Below are 17,514 nucleotides of genomic sequence, written 5' to 3'. Positions count from 1 at the left end.
CAGCTTCGATGACAGTGGGCCAGATAAAGTTAGGCCCTCCATTCACAGACAGTGGCTGACTAAAGATAGAGAGGAGGCCGAGCTCTGCGATGGATCACTCAGCTTAACAGATATCCAGAGTTTAACCTCAGAAGAGAGGGGACACCCCACGTGCTGAAGCTCCTTGAGACATGAGTCATGCTAACTGATAAATAAGGTCAAATTAGTCACATCAGTGTTAGAAAAGGATTTATAGAGAGCAGTAATCTCAAGAAGGGACAATAGTTACAAAATATTAAAAAAAAATATGTGTAAGCTGAGGCTGTTCCCTGTGATGTATGGGACACTGATAAGGGAAAGGATTCTTCAGTGTTGGAAGCATTTAAGCCCAATATGATCTGACAAGTGAAATCCTCACTAACAGTTTTAATGTTTCATCAGCATTTCAAACAGAAGGGATAAAAGCTCACACCGCTTCCTGTAATCAAGCTACTTTGATTCAACTGGTTATAAATGGATAGAAAAACAAAGTGAAATGCGTATTTCTTCATGGATCATACAGGATTTTTTGGGGGGCAGAGAAGATAGATCATCAATCCAAGATTCATTAAAATCAGAACCAAATTTAAAAATTCATAATATAGATTTTTCTGAAATTAAATTTTTTGTCAGTTTGTGTCATGGTTCAGTGTCTAAACACAGTAACCATCAAAATGTATGTATTATTTAACTTTAATAAAACCTCAAATTTGGCTAACCCCTGTATCAGTCACCTCTCCAAGTTGTCAAAAGATATGAGATATCAGATTTGAAGGATAGATGGACACAAAGTCATTAAAAATGTGTTGTTTTGTTCTTTTTTTTATATTTCCCCCAGCAAGTACTTATGCAGTTAACAATGGCCACCACCATAGGCAGATTTGAATCCGGTGTTGACACTTGTCGCCTGCATTCTCAGACAATAACTCTCTAAGTTATCTCTTTAAGTGGAGTGTTTCGGACAGCCAATGCCACTGATACACACTGCAAAGTGTCGTCATAGTAGTTGACCTTCAGTGCAGGTCACATAGCTTTGTTGTGGCGAATACTGGCTTATTGTGCTTGGCATACCAAACTGCTATACTCAAACTCTAAAACTTCCTTGAGCTCATGAACAGATATTGTGTCATTTTAAAGTTCCAAGAAACAACAAAAAAAACATCGCTAGGTAGGATTGGGCATCAAGAACCGGTTCCAACTTGGAATTGTTTCAAAATATATACGATTCCAATGGAAATTTGGTTTAGAATCCGATCATCGTTTCCAAATTTGACACAAGTAAATTAAACCTCCATTGTGTAATTTTTTGAGTTGATTCTTAGCAAAAACCCCTTTGTTCTTTCACAACTATGTGCTCATTCATGTGTAATTACTTCCACCAACTAATAAAAGTATTCTCGTAAGTGTAGAATCTGCCATTTAGAATCATTCAGAATACATACGAGCGAGTCGCTCGAATGGCGGCAGCGATGTTGCGCCTCCATCTTTAAAATACATTAGCCAAAAAGGGACATAAAATAGTGGCACCATGACGAATGCCAGCCAGGAGATTACTTGCGACTGCCAGCATATTTGAAAGCCTGTTGAAGATGGAGGATCACACCTATTCTCGAGGACATGTAACGGAGTCGCCAAGGAAGCGAAAAAGAGAATTAAAACGACAGGCAAAGCAACAAGACCAAAGTTAATATTGGAGTGGCTAGAACAGCTGCGTGTAAACCATGGAGATACTAAGAGCTAATTTCAGGTTCGGGCCACCGTAGGAGTTAAAACACGCTCGAAATTGGAAGGGCTAGAAAGTAATATTCAGTTGGTTGTCTTATACAATGGGAGAAATTCTTACACAATGTAGCTTTAAGTTAACCAAGTTTTGGTTTCCATAGCGGCCGCTGTACTTCCAGTCGCTTGTTGTGTTGCAGCCATGGAGCACAGTAAGCGGCGCTGTAAAGTGTGGCTTTATTTTACGTTGAAAAAGCCCGGTTAAACAGTAAATCACCATTGAATAAAATTGAAATGTTCCTGTTATCCTCTTATCTGTGAAATAAGGCCGTGACCCGTTTCATCTCCACACCTCAAAGAATCGGAATCGAGAATCGATAAGAACTGGAATCGACAGTTACAATCAGAATTGGAATCAGAATTGTTAAAATCAAAAAACAATGCCGGACCCTACTAACAAGCATGTGTCAGTAAACAATTTACTAAATAAATAGCAGAGTCATTTGGAGGACTCACACCACACAGTGGCTCCATTTAAGGCGGCTGGTACCCCTGACATTCACAGCAGCTGTTAGGTACAATGGCCGCGCCAGGAATCAAAAGCACAGTACTGCTCTTTGTCCTGAGATTGGGTTTCAATATCAAACGCTGAAGAGGATTGAATGAGACAGCAGGCTTAACAGGATGTCAATCAACCCAGTTCTCAGTAGAGTAGATGAAGGAAAATCCATTCATGTTAGTTTCGTTTGAGGATGAATGTAATAATAAAAACGTGGTGTAATTGTCTTGCACAGTATAGTCCACTAGATGGAGCTAAAGATTTATATTACGTTTTTTCTCGACTGCTAAGACACATTTCTTGAAACCCTCACCCATTTTCTCAAAACTGTAAACACAAAACTCAAACTATATTCACAAAACACCTGACTCTGCTGGCAAAAACAAACAATGGTTTCAGATCATACACACAGCCAGTCAATAACTCAACACTACAGAGCATTCATTAGACATTACCTCGAACATTCGAGAACACTGTCCAGGGCATGTAGTTACAGAAAAACTATGTTTATTTCATATGGTAAACACATTTTGCAATGAAAACAAAAAGTTTATCACAACTTGTACGGTGAATAGCTTGTACACTGCAAGTAGTGCAAGTACTACAAAATTGAATGTCTGTATATTGGGCACCTGTAGAACAATACAGTAGTCCAACTGCAAAAGTCCAAAGAACTAAGAAAACGAAATGAAAAGCACATGACAGTACACAAAAAATGATTGTGGAACCTTAATATCAAAGTCAATGAACGATTTATTCTGGCTCAGCATCACATCTGCACTCTGAACTGACTTATATTCTCTACAATTGGTTTGATCACCTCGTTAGAAACGTGTGTACAATCATGTGTCATGTGTGTAAATGATGACAGCTGTGTTGTAGTTAGAGGACAAATCATTTGACCTGAGACGACATGAAATCAACGTACACTCGGCAGAATTGAAAAAGAAAACAGATTAAGGAAGTCTACTCTTTGAGGCACACAACTCTGTCCTCTGACCTGCCTAAATGAGGAGAGTAGGATCATTTTTTATCAGCAGCCAATGAAGCATCACATTTCACTTCATGACATATAAGTGCTCATATTGAGCCAACATCCAGATTTAGATTATTGGACTGCTGTGTGACCATTTCCGGGAAAAGTCATAAACTGAATGTAATTAAAAATGATCTAATATACAGAAGATGTGACAAGAAAAGTATAATAATTGAGCCAATTACAGTAAAGACTTGATCTGTTGTCCTTTCAAAAAATGATGTCTTATTGTAAAGCTGATCGCAAAAGAATCGCTACAGATTCTACTTGTCATTGAGATCTTATCAATGGAAAAGTCTGTCTTTTTTACTGGAAATTTTTGGTCCCAGGATGAAAACATGTTATGACCCCAGAGAGTAGAAGTGGCGTGTTAAAGAGCACGTACACACTTGAGCGCAGAACCCCATCTCAAACTTGATCACTGAGTGAATGCATACTGGGAAGTAAAAGGGGAGGTTGGAGTAGGTAGGCTGTAGACGATTGAGAGAGATGCGCAGAGAGGGAAAAGAAAGATCAAACATTTTTACTCAGGTGACCTCTGACATTTTAGCTCCTCCTTCTCCCTGCAACCTGCAAGCATGCTGGGTGAAACAACAAGGGATTCTGGGAAAGACAGGAGGAGGGCTTTTCTTAAATATAAACAACATCTGTGTGTATGTCTGATCGAGGATGATAGAGAAGTGCATGTATTCAAGCACAAGTTGTAATTTTAGCTCGGATTCAACATTTGGCCCAGCTTTAGCTGTAGTGCAGGTTGTAAATCGTTTTTATTTTGGTAGTAGCAGCGTTTTCAAAATGATTGATTGGAAATTTTGTTTCCTTCTTCGGTTTTTCTGTGGGAAACTGAATGTTGAATGCATTAAAATGGTACTTATAGACTAAAACAATCTCACCACAATGTCTATTCAGTAGTCGTCCTGGGTCTTTTGTCATGGAAATGTACGTGTGAGGATTTTTACTTTTCTAAGCACTAAAGACTTTTTGTCCATGCTGCTCAACATGTAATGCTCAAATTTCAATCTAGACCTTGGAAATAGTATTTGTCAAAACAATCTCACCTCAAGGTCCATTTTGTCACTGTTGAACCTCGAAATGATACATAATACATGCATCTTCAGGAACGAATAGACTTAGGGCTGAGTTCCACAGACAGACACATTGTTGGCTTTGCTGTTTTTCTATATTTCAATAAGAAAAAATATAGAATAATGCCGACCTCAGCCTTTGACCAGAGCAGGCTTTATCATCTGACCGTGGACATGTAACTGTCATTAAGTCAAAACGTGACTTTCAGATTACAGGACAGTCTCGTTAAACTCTACATCTAGCCAGCACTTCTCTGAACTCAACCTACCAGCATGTGCTTCATTCAATATTTTTCATTCCCATGGTTTGGATTTAAAAAAATAATAAATCCTCTAATCTTTTCAATCTCTAAGGTTTGTATTTAGATCCTTGTGCATCAGTAAGAGGACTTGGAATTTGAATGCAGGTTTATTCTCTTGTTTACATTTAATCAAAAGTAGCTCTTGATGATTGAGCTCACAGCATCGGGGGTTAGGATCTTGGAGCCGCACCAGCGTTTACACTGAAACTCTCAACAGTGTGTATTGTGTGTAAACTGTACTGACCTGTATTTTGTGTTCTGTTGCGTACAGCTGATACACTCCAATCTGGGGATTTGGCTCCATATTTTATTTGTTTTAATAATGAGAGTCAGATGTTGTATTGGATAAATATTGCATTACTTTTCATGATCAGAAGCAGGTGTGGAGCCACGTGAAAAAAAGGGCTCCCTGATGAGAAAACAGACACAGCTGATAGATGGCAGAGGAGTAACTGCATCTTGTAACTGTATCTTCTCTTAACTGTGTATGTGGATCAATCAGTTTTCAAGTTTGCAATATATCTTTTTTTTCTAGCTGGAGTTTTGTGTGTTGTCTCATCTTGTGTGTTGCGGACGGTCCAAGTCAATGACAATTAGTTGCAAGAAATGAACACAAATTGTTTTAGAATGGCTTTATGTCTGTCCGTCACTGCTCAAATAACATACATACATCTTAGAAAATTATAAAAGTACTGATACCATAATGGAATTTGATTTTATACATTCCATGTGCTTTGTTTAGCCTCATATGTACATTGACTACATCACTCCTAATCTATACATCCTGCATCTAACACTGTAAATAAAAGATTCAGTTACACAATGAACGGCATTGCATTACAGTAATCTTACCATCTGCATGTTGCACTACATTTCACATTGCTATAAATAGTTGCGGTTCACTGATGACAATTCCTGTGCCAGTTCTGTGAATAATGTGATGTGTTGTTATTGGAATGCAGCAAAGATTAAAGCGATTGACAGCACATAGTGTTACGTCACCTACAAAGGGCTTAAGCGGCAGATGTGGATGTAAATTACATATGACCACACTTAGAGGGATGTTATGACAGATGTGAGGAGAGCAGTCACATCGCTGGGTCTCTACTTCAGACGATCTGTCTCCTCGGACTCTTTCACGCTCTCACTTCCTCTCATTGTTTTGCTTCTGTTCTCGCTTTTTCTCACATTTTTCTTTGAGAGCGTGGCAACACAAAGTTGTTTGTAGATTTTAAAACAAGAACGTGTAGTTGGTAAAAAAAATTATACAATATGTGTAAATATAGCCGTTTTGGAAAGGAGACCTGTATGTCTGTGTGCCACTCAGCAGCATGTGTTCAACTATAGCCTACACCCCCACCATATGTCAATCGTGTGCTCACAAACACACACACTCTCACACAGCTGCTCATTGAGAAGCCCATGCGGTTAGTTAGCCTTAATTAACCGATGCCCCTAATTGGTGGCAGGTTATCTAACGAGCGTGTGAGAGAGAGAATAATTGAGGGAAAGGCACGGAGAAATGTCACTGCTGCAATGTGTGTGTGTGTGTGTGTGTTCTTACAAACGTTCAAACATACGTAATGTTTTTTTGTTTAAGAAAACCATTTGACAATACGTGTAAAAATAGCACTTCTGTAGTGTAACGTACTTTTTTTTATACATTAGTGTTGAAATGATCTCAGATTCCTACCAAGTGAAAAGACGAAACTTGTCTTATTGGGATGGGTAAAGATGCTATAGAATTGATAGATGGATATTGACAAGGTTTATTTGAGGCACACATCCTGATGGCAGAGCTGCTGTCACCATGGCAACCTGTGTGTGTGTGTGTGTGTGTGTGTGTGTGTGTGTGTGTGTGTGTGTGCGCGTGCGTGCAGTAGCAAAATCGCAAAAGTGTCCTCCAACTGAACCCTTCGCAGTTACTTTCCTTTCTGATTAGAGAAAAAACTCCTTCACACTCACACCTCACAGATTCACTCTTTGCTGTTCCTCCTCCTATACTAAAAATAAAAATAGTCACGTCACAAGCTCTCAACAGCAACCATGTTGTCTTGTTTTTGCCTTGTTTTTTTCCCACTCAAGTTGCCAGCTTGCGTTACATCCCACGCTGAAAGAATGTTTGATGATGGAGTTAACAAAGGAAGTCATTCACAATCGATTCATGTGTTTGTTACAACTTAACAGTTATGAAAAGAAAATTCACCTTTTTAACTCACCACAAATTCATATGTTTTAATGCGGAGCACTGAGAAAATCCAGAGACGCTCAAGAATTTCTGTGCTGTTCAGCCACATAAATCCGTAAAGATTTTCACATTAATACAGCTGTATGAATTATTGAATATCCTCGCTGACAGTCAGATACTTAACTGAAGCTGTCACTCTGTAATTCTGCAAGGCCAACTGATACGATGTGGTTCTTCTTGTGCAGCTTTAATTAAGGAAAAATAACACAACCACCAATCAAATACATATAAATAACAGCAAAAGGAAAATCTACTCAGGCTCTACTCAGCCAGTGTCATGGTATTTCATTCCTCTTAAACTTCAAGTAGATATACCAACATGAAGGACTACTAAATAACAGCAAAATATCTCAAAAATATAGCAACAATTTTGTATTATTTGTTTGCACACACACACACACACACACACACACACACACACACACACACACACACACACACACACACACACACACACATAGTGCGTTTCACTATCTTTGTAGGGACCCGTCATTGACATAATGCATTCCCTAGATCCTTACCCTAACCTTAACCATCAAAACTAAATGCCTAACCTTAAACCTTACCCTCACCCTAACCATAACCTAATTCTAACCCTAATCCTAAAACCAAGTCTTAACCCTCAAACAGACCTTTAAACTTGTGGGGTCCAGCATTTTGGCCCCACAAAGCTGTCGGGACCCCACAAGTATACTGTATTCACGGTTTGTGGACCCCACGAATATAGTTAAACAAGAACACACACACACACACACACACACACACTAAATCACACACGGTGGATGCAGGAAAAACCGGAGATGAGACGTACAGGATGACCTAAATTGAGGACAGCTACACTCGTTATTGTAAGTGCAATGATAAGTTAAAGTACTTTATTAAACCGTATGAATGTGTGTCCCAGGCCAGGATAGGAAATTAACTAACAATGTAAAGATCAACAAGCCACTGACAGTGACACATATGTTCAAATTTGATTAATTCAATAAATCATTACTTTTGTCTTAAATCCACCAGCCATTTTCATATTATACCAACATTTGCAGCATCCTGAGCCTTTTTGGTAAGGTTCCTAGAAAAGCTCAGCCCAGATTAATGAATTAATAGTAATAATTATTATTCTCCCCAAAACAAGTTTCCAAGAAATATACAAGAAACTTTTTTTGCAACTTTCACTGTCTTCTGCAACTTCATTACAACAAACATACAAAAGACATCGCAACTGTTATCGCAAAATCAGGCATTTTGGGCCACAACAATCTAAAAAAAAGGCCACGAAATCCTGGAGGGACTGCCCTTGTGTGTTTTTTCATGTGTTATGGTGCGCATTCACCAGTGTTTTTGTTGTTGTTGTGGTGCGCGTAGGCTACTCCTGATTTTGTCAGTCATCTCATCTCTTAAATGCTGTGTCTCTATGATCCTATCCTGTCCTATTGATGGTAGCCTACTCGTGGACATTGCGCCGTCATCACGTGCTGTAGTAGGGGGGCCCGCCTTGATAATCCTGCTCAGGGGCCCGGTGTTGGCTCGTTACGCCACTGGTTGATATGGAAGTTTTTGCGGAAGTTATGTGGTACTTTGCAATGGCAACGGTACACATAAAAATGTCCACCGCTCTGACCATTTGAATGGGAATGTCTGTTTTACTCGCATTCTATTTCCATGAGTTTACGATATGGAAAACTGACTTTAGAATCATTTAGTTTACTGTAACTTTGCAAACACAAATGCACACGCACACGCACACACACACACACACACACGCACACACACACACACACACACACACACACACACGCACGCACACACACACACAGAATGTGTCTAACTATACATGGCCTACATGGCATTGTCATCATGCAATCTACTTGTCAGTGTCCATTTAGTAGAAATAAAAGAGCATAAAGGGAAAGAAAGTATCATCTGCCATGTTACTGTTTCCAGTGTGTGTGTGTGTGTGTGTGTGAGAGAGAGAGAGAGGGAGACACACACAGATAGGAACTGAGGATAATTCTCTGCCCTTATCAGACTGTTTCTAAAAACATCTTTCACCACTCTTGCTATCTGATTGCCATGGTTACCTTTACACCTGTCACATGCACACACACACACACACACACACACACACACACACACACACACACACACACTCAATCTCAAGATAGCAATTTTGCAATGAAAGTCTGGTAGAAAAGCTGAAGACTTCTCTGACAATTTGGCAGTCTCAGATTTTGCATACACTTTAAATGCTGTCACTGTAGGGAACAGAGACACACACAGACATGCTTATAAAACAGTGTGTGAGAACGTATTGTCCTTTGAACTCAATCACACTTTACATTGGTTATTCTCATAAAAATACTAAAACAATATGACCTTACATAATGTATGTTAATCTATTTCTATTGCAGTTATAATTGACAAAAGACCAGAATGTATTACAATTACAAATAGTTTAATTTGGAATTGTGAATGGATGGCAGCAAAGAGGTGTGGCTGCGAGGGAGTGATGAATGAATGCATAAGGGAGACTAAATGGAGTACTCTTCCTGATTGACCTTTCACTAAGCTCCCTCAAATATCTTAAACCCACATTACTAGCACCAGTAGATTAAATAGTACCACACACAGAATAAGGTAGTAAATAAAGTGTATCGGAATACATTCGTTTTGTGCTTTCTACTTATTCATGCGGCATGCACACTCCTAATATTACCCACAACTGTTCTATTTGACCAGTAACAGTAATGTGAATTGGACCACTCATGCAATGCTTTAAATGCTTCGTTAAAGGAAAACATAATGTGAATACAGTGTTCCTGGATATATCGGAAAAAGGTGCAACTTGTTGAAAAATGTGATTATGCATATACATATAGTTATAGTATATATATATATATATATTGTATATAGTTTCCAAATAATAATGTATCTCCATTGCACACATTTTGCATTAAGCATGCTGGATTTCATTCTAACAGTGTGTTTAAATGTATGAGTGAGGTGATATTGCAGACGTCATTACTTCTATATGTTCTGCCAGTTGACGAGATGTTATACTTCTCTTCGGCTCCCATGTTCCTGAAGTATTTTGTGCACACAGGAGGCGTCTGTTAACTACATAATGATTAGATTGTTACATAACAGTTTGCACGTGCATGCTAATATTAAACTGGTAGCTTGGTGATTCATTGCACACATGGATAACTAAATGGCAGAAAGTCCAAGCAGGGAATGAAGTGTTATGTAATGTGGACACTGTGCACACGTATGCTCGATCGAATAAACCGGGCTAAAATCCCTCATTCGCTGACAAGATTTGCGCATATGAGTGTGTTTTGGCATGAGTGCAATCTAACTCTGACTGGCAGATTGCTTACAGTAAAAGGTCAGCTGCCTACCCCAGAAGACATGCTGTGCTGCTGCTATATGTGTCCATATCTGAGTGTTTGTGTGTGTGTGTGTGTGTGTGTGTGTGTGTGTGTGTGTGTGTGTGTGTGTGTCATGACTTCATTCAGAAATGTGTAAGAGTCACAAGCCAACAAACAGATGGGAGTAGAGCAAGAGGGACAGCAGGGGGAGGAAAAATCAATACATAATGTCACAAGGCATTCATTTTTGATCATATTATTTACTGATAGTTTGACACAGTATAAATGTTTTTAATTTAACACCCCTAAGAGTCAGCTGTGAATGTGGTTGTTTCCCTCAAGTAACAATGAAAAAATACTGAGCTTCAAAGTGTTAAAGCATCCCACAAATCCTGCCCATGATCAGAGTTTTCCAAAAATGAGGCTTTTCTGAAACAGCTGACCTGCAACAGATTGTAATCCACAAATATATTCATGTTTTTTTCTGATATTCAAGGCTGGTGAAAAGAGATTAGAATGAATACATCAAAACAAAATAAATATGGCATACATTATATATAGCAGATGTAAGGATGCGGCCAGACAGGAACCTTGCTGCAATATTCTCTAATTTACATGCATTTGTTCTATATCTCTGTATCTAAATAAACCAAGATGAAGATGTTCAGTCTGTCTAGTAGGATATGGATGGATGACTGAATTAGCTGTAAACAGCTTAATTTGCAAGTTAATGGTAGATTACGACAGATACATAGAAAGATACAGCGATGGCAGATGCTGATGACATCTTCCTCTTTCGTTGCCCAGCTTCACTAATCTCACCATCATATGGATGCCCTTAATCCTACACACACACACACACACACACACACAAATATGGACTTGTTCACACTAACTGCCTTTTTCTGAGGCTAGAACACATACACACTGTCTGGACTGCATTCATGTGTATATGTGTCACAGGGTGTTTTGCTGTAATGGTTATCTTGGTAGATGGGGGTGTGGATTGTTGTCATGGCAACAAAGTAATGGGGTTAAGATGGCGAGCAGTGTATGTATGTGTCTGTTTTTCTTTCGCATTTGGCCCTCTCTAACAGGAGTGTCTCTTTGGAAGTGTGTTACAGTATCAAATTACTCTCGTCTCTCTCTCGACATGCAAAGCTGCGTTCAAGTCTGTGTGTATTGATGGAACGATTGTCAGATAGTGGAGAATGAGAGGGAAAAAGACAGAAGATCAGGATCAGATCATTTCTGGAACAATCATCCAATGCTGCTGACCGTGTGTCTGTCTGTCTATCTGTGCATGAGTTTTTAGTGAAAACGTCCATCAGGGCTGCCCTCTCTCATCCCTCCCCACCACAGTAAATCCATATCTCTGGCTTTGTCATCATTAAGAGGCTAAGATCGGTCCCTCAGGCCCCAGACAGCAATCCATGCTCCCTCTGTGTGTGTGCCTGCATGTGTGCGTGCATTTCAGTGTGTTAATAATTTATTTCATTTTGTTGCATCACGATTCAAATCCATGCTGGTGTTGTTTCATGTGTGTGGCCAGGAAGATGATCCAGCAGGGCTATAAGTGCAGTCTAAATCTAAATTCAGGGTTTTTTTCGCAGCAGAAGCTCAGAGGGGATCTTGAAATATTTTACCTCGTATCCAGCATCCTATTGGCCTCTAGAGGCTCCTAGTGCAAATCCATTCCCATTCCATTGTGTGTGTGTGTGTGTGTGTGTGTGTGTGTGTGTGTGTGTGTGTGTGTGTGTGTGTGTGCAGGGCTATAAGTGCAGTCTAAATCTAAATTCAGGGTTTTTTTCGCAGCAGAAGCTCAGAGGGGATCTTGAAATATTTTACCTCGTAACCAGCATCCTATTGGCCTCTAGAGGCTCTTAGTGCAAATCCATTCCCATTCCATTGTGTGTGTGTGTGTGTGTGTGTGTGTGTGTGTGTGTGTGTGTGTGTGTGTGTGTGTGTGTGTGGATTGCTGGGTGTATTATGTGGGTAAGCTGTAGAGAGTATACACTATGTTGCGGCATATTTCCTCCTCTGTCAAATTTAAAACTTTGCAATACCTAACAACAACAATAATGTTTTCTTTCTTTAAGGCTTACTCCACCATATTGCAGTTAGTTTTAAAAATGTACTCCTTACTTTTTCTTTTAGGCAGTATTTTTCTCTGTGTTTTGTTGTGTTTACTGTGCACACAGAGACCAACTGTCAAACCAACAGTGTGTTCAAGTACTGTGATGTTTTTTTTTGAGCCTGTAGCTCTTGTCATGACCTGGCTCACGAGCCATGACAAAAGACAAGAGATACACAGTTTGCAACTAAATGGTTTAAAATGTACTTTTTTTTTTAATTTACTGAACATAACATGAACTCATAATGAAGTAACAAGAAATGGATAAATACACAAGGAAATTACGTTGAAGTAGTAAGGGATTACATTTTTTAACTAGGCCAAAGCCGACTAAACAGAAATAAGATGCCGGATGGATGGAGAGAGAACAACTGAGTGTGTTGACAGCCAGATCTTAAGGACACCTGGGAGACTGGCCAGGGCCTGACAGAAATATATTACAGCAACATAAAATGTTTTATATTATTCACGTTTGTGCACCTTTTCAACAGCAGTGGCTATGGCTGGTCATGCTAACTAAACCAACAAAAACTCAAACACAAACTTTCAGATTCAGAAAGTGACACGCTGACTATTAAATAAATAAGCAAAAGAACAAATCTAATAAAACATTTTGTGCAAAAAATGTTCATGCTAACTTGCCAGTTCTTCCTCTATTCCCAGAGGTGGAAACATAATTTCAATATTGAGTGTGTGTTTATGTATTGTACATGTTATTAGATAATGTGATGCTGAAGGAGATGGCAGGACGGGACATTGCGATGTATGTATTTAGTACAATAAAAACTCATTCTGTCTAATCCTCATGTTAAGCTTTGAAGTGGAGTTCAAAGTTCCACACGTCCTCACATCTGGATGTTACACTATAGTGTCAACCAATATAGCCAGGAACAATCCCTCAAGGCTACAGAATGAATTCTAGTATTATGTCTAAGTATAGTATTTTACACACAGGATTAATCAATGAGGCATCTGTTTATGTTTTCTGCTGGCCCTGTAAAGGAATGCCCATGTGATCAATTTATTTAGTTATTTTAAAAGTAGTGTCACTAATATCTAAATGTCAATGTCAATATTTAAATCAACTGAGAATAAAGCAAATCATCACTTCTTTTGTGTAATTTGTTGTCTGGAAAGATATGTGCACCCACATACAAGAGGAGCTCAGTGTTTTATTGTAAACAAACGACAGCTAACCTTTCTGCTCTGCATCTGTGCCTCTCTTTTGTCTTCCTGTGCATGTCTCGGTGAGGGGTAGAGATAGACTAGCTCCTAATATTTAACCTGATGAGATAAAGTGACTTTTTTGATCTCAATATGATAAACATCCTGTTCAATCTGTAAGCCCGTTATCATTCAATGTTTGCATTGATATATTAAAAGAGTTAGTTTGGATTTACCAAAGTCAAAAAATAACACAAATAACCAAACCGATCGAGCCAGAAGTAGACCAGCAACTCCCGTGTTCTGCAAGGTAAAATTACTGCTTTTGTCAAAAGGAGCCTGGTGGCTTTGAAGAGAGCATAGATAACGACGTGATTTATACACTGTAATACACTGACTACGGATAAGTACCTCAACCCACTTCAAAAACTAAACTATCCTTTTAATCCTCAAAAAAAAAAGCAACAAAGTTTTAGTAAAAGCAATGTTTTTTGTTGAATACTCGCCACTGCCATGCGAGCAATAAGTCCTACCAAAACAACAAAAATTAAAAAGGATAATTACTTTTACAACCATGACAGACAACATACTAAGGTAATGTCAGGATGCTCATGTTAAACAAGTCTCAAATTCCAGATGTTGAACCTTACAAACCATAAACTTCTTTTATTATAACATCATTTGGAATGGTAGCTACTCTTCTTTTTTCTTTTTTTTTTTCTTTTTTTACATAAAAGACAAATACTGAATTAAATCTTCGACATTGAACAGCATGTTATTACTGTTAAGTGTACAAATTATACAAATATGCTACATGGAAAATGGAAATGGGCAATTAACATAGCAAAGCTCCTGCAAGCCATAGTGAGTTCAGTTCTTCACAGTGCTGACACAGCACTGTGGAAATAGGTCTAATGCTAGACTAGTTCACTAAAGGATTAGTCCAGTGGGAGGTGGTGTTGCTTTGAATGGGATAGTCTGCATTCTCTCTCTAACTACGCCATGTACTGTATGTTGGAGGGAGAGGGTCTGTCTGTATTCAACCGTCAGTTAGCCTTTCAAGGCTGTTGGGAGGGTAAATATTGGTGTAGTCACATGTGTGTGGGTGGAAGAGCTGGAGATGTTTTTTAAAAAAGTGATTAGTTAGTTTTCATCAGCTTTTATTAACATCATCAAATACCCTCTTTCATCACATCTCTCGCCACCTATTTTTTCCATTTTTGTGCTGTCCACTGTTAACAGATCTGGCTGTGTGTGCACTGGTAGTTTTCCATGAGGAAAGGCTGTGAGGGCCCGAGGGGGAAGTCTTCACTGAGGGGAGGAGTCAGCAAAGGAATTCTGTGTGTGTGTGTGTGTGTGTGTGTGTGTGTGTGTGTGTGTGTGTGTGTGTGTGTGTGTGTGTGAGACATGATTATGATAATGAAGAGGATGAGGGAATGTGGGGGGAGTTACCGTTGTGTGCGCGTGTGCGTGTGTGTGTGTGTGTGTGTGTGTGTGTGTGTGTGGTTGTGTTTGTGTGACAACATGAATGTGGGGGGAGTTACCGGTGTGGGTGTATGTGTGTGCGAATGAACTCCTAATAGGCAATAACACCAGTAGAGCAGAAAGCGGAACTCTCCAGTTTACAAAGAGGTTGTGCGTGTGTGTCATTGTTTGTGTATGTGTTTGTCAGAAAATAAAGTGCTATTGCGAAGTCACTCGTCTCTGTGCAGCACAATGTGACATGCAGAGAAGTGGTCCGATCCTTCCGTCGTGTCACTTCATAACTTTTAACAGTGTAAAAAGTTTGCCACAGACAAAAGATTAGAGAGACAGAAAAGAGTGGTCAAGAGAGATAAGGACATATGAAGGGGGAACGAGAGAACAAGACAGAGAAAGTCAGGGAGATGCAGACAGATAGAAAGACAAAGAAATGGTTTGTTGTAAGATGCCGGTGTCCTTTCCAAGGACAAGCACCAAGCAGACATGCCACCATAGCGTCATGTGAGGAGACTCCTCCTCTTCCTCCTCTCCTCCTCTGTCTCTTCGACTCCTCCCTCTCAAACTTCCACGTGTCCCTCATCTGACTTTTTCCTCTGCTTTGTGTTTCTCTCAGCTCATAAATTGTATTTTAAATAGAGAATATAAGAAGATGTGTGATGCTGTTAGACAGAATGGAATAAGCTGATTGTGACTTACTTAAAGCGACTTAAAGGGAAATAAAAGAGGAACCGTATTTTACAGGGTTACACTGAAAGTAAACTTCACACATGTTGGTCCACTGTTGTAAAGTCTCTTTCTCTCAATCTCCCCTTTATCTATACATGTCTATCCACCGCCCCTCCCCCGAGCCATGGATTTTTTTCCCCCCTACAAGTCTGAAAAGTTACTACTGACTCAATGACCCTTGACCCAGTTAGTGAGCAGAGGTCCTGTCGCTGCTGCCTTTCAGGGAAGTGAAAACAGCTTTAGTTTGAATGGCAGTTACCGGTAGGGCTTTTCATTCTGAAAGCCTCACTCAATACACACTGCCACAATGCACCACATCTCTTGATTCAAATGATGTGAAAACTGCATGAAATGACGGCAACAGAGATTTTCATTGCTGGTGCTTTGGTGTTGCTCAGCTTTTCAGTGAGGGTGCTCTGAAATGTAGGGTTTTGTTCGGCACACGTACACATACGCATCTGCTCCACGGAGCAGGGCCTCCGCGACAAGTTACAATGTCTTTCTGTATCAAACACAAGCCAAGATATTCAACTCAAGGGATTACATGTAGGTCAGCACACTACGTTGGGAATATTACAATTTCACACAATTATGCCACGGACAGAGCAAACAACAGACACAGGTTTGTGCACATTTCAGCCACAAATTCTGAGATCACAAACTTAGCTGCCAGTTATCACATAACTAATGAATCAACAGCATGTATAGATGTTACATGGATGAGCATCACATGACAACTATAAGGAGTCAGAATTTGTTCCTCAACCACCAAATGCATTACATTTCTAACAGGCAACAGAGGGGAAAAATGCACTTACCATTAGACATCTTCATAACAAAACAATACGTCTGTTGGACGTGGTCTTTGGACATGCTGTTTTTTTAGCCATGCATATTGATCCAACCAGATTGTGTTAAAACTTCTTTGCTGATTCCCAAATAGCCGTGCGGGGTATTTTTGAAGATCGGGACATCTCTTGTGTCTACGCCTTCATTAGACCTAGCCTACTGTATTAACATCACCTGTAGCCCCATTAGGTTCACAATCTCTCTCATTTCCAGAATTTGAGTAAGTCTCCACACGTGGACGTTTAGGGAGTAAAAAACAATCCATTATTAGAAGCACTTTGCTAATGCTAACGGCTACTAAAATATTGCGCTCTCCTTCCTCTGTGTATATTGCTGAAGTAAGGTCAGTAGTCCATTGGCCGAATCAGATCACCTGTGTTGGTTTTATGTTTTTTAGTCTAAAAATAATCAAATTGTAAATTTTAGTATTCACACAAAAATAAATAGAAATAAAACACAGAAATTTCTTAGGGGGGAGCTATGGCTACCCTAGGGGCAACTACAGCTCCCAAAGCCCCTCCCTTGCGCCGCCAATGACTGCATGACCAGTGACGGGAAGCTGACAGGGAGGAATTGACTTACTTTTTCCAGTTGTCAGTTTTAGGACATTTGTTTTACTTTATTTGACTTACTGAAACATGCAAGTTGTATCACATTTAATTAGGGTTTTGTTTAGCTCTATTTCAGAATCAGAATCAGTTTTATTGGCCAAGTATACTTACATACACAAGGAATTTGACTTCGGTAGGTGTTAACTCTCTATACATTCAACAAATAGACATGTAACATTCAGTAGACAAATAGTAATATAGACACATACT

Source organism: Sander lucioperca, chromosome 24 (genome assembly GCF_008315115.2).
Source record: "Sander lucioperca isolate FBNREF2018 chromosome 24, SLUC_FBN_1.2, whole genome shotgun sequence".
NCBI classification, from domain to species: Eukaryota; Metazoa; Chordata; class Actinopteri; order Perciformes; family Percidae; genus Sander; species Sander lucioperca.
The sequence above is the reverse complement of the archived record's forward strand: the minus strand, read 5'-3'. Positions refer to the sequence as shown.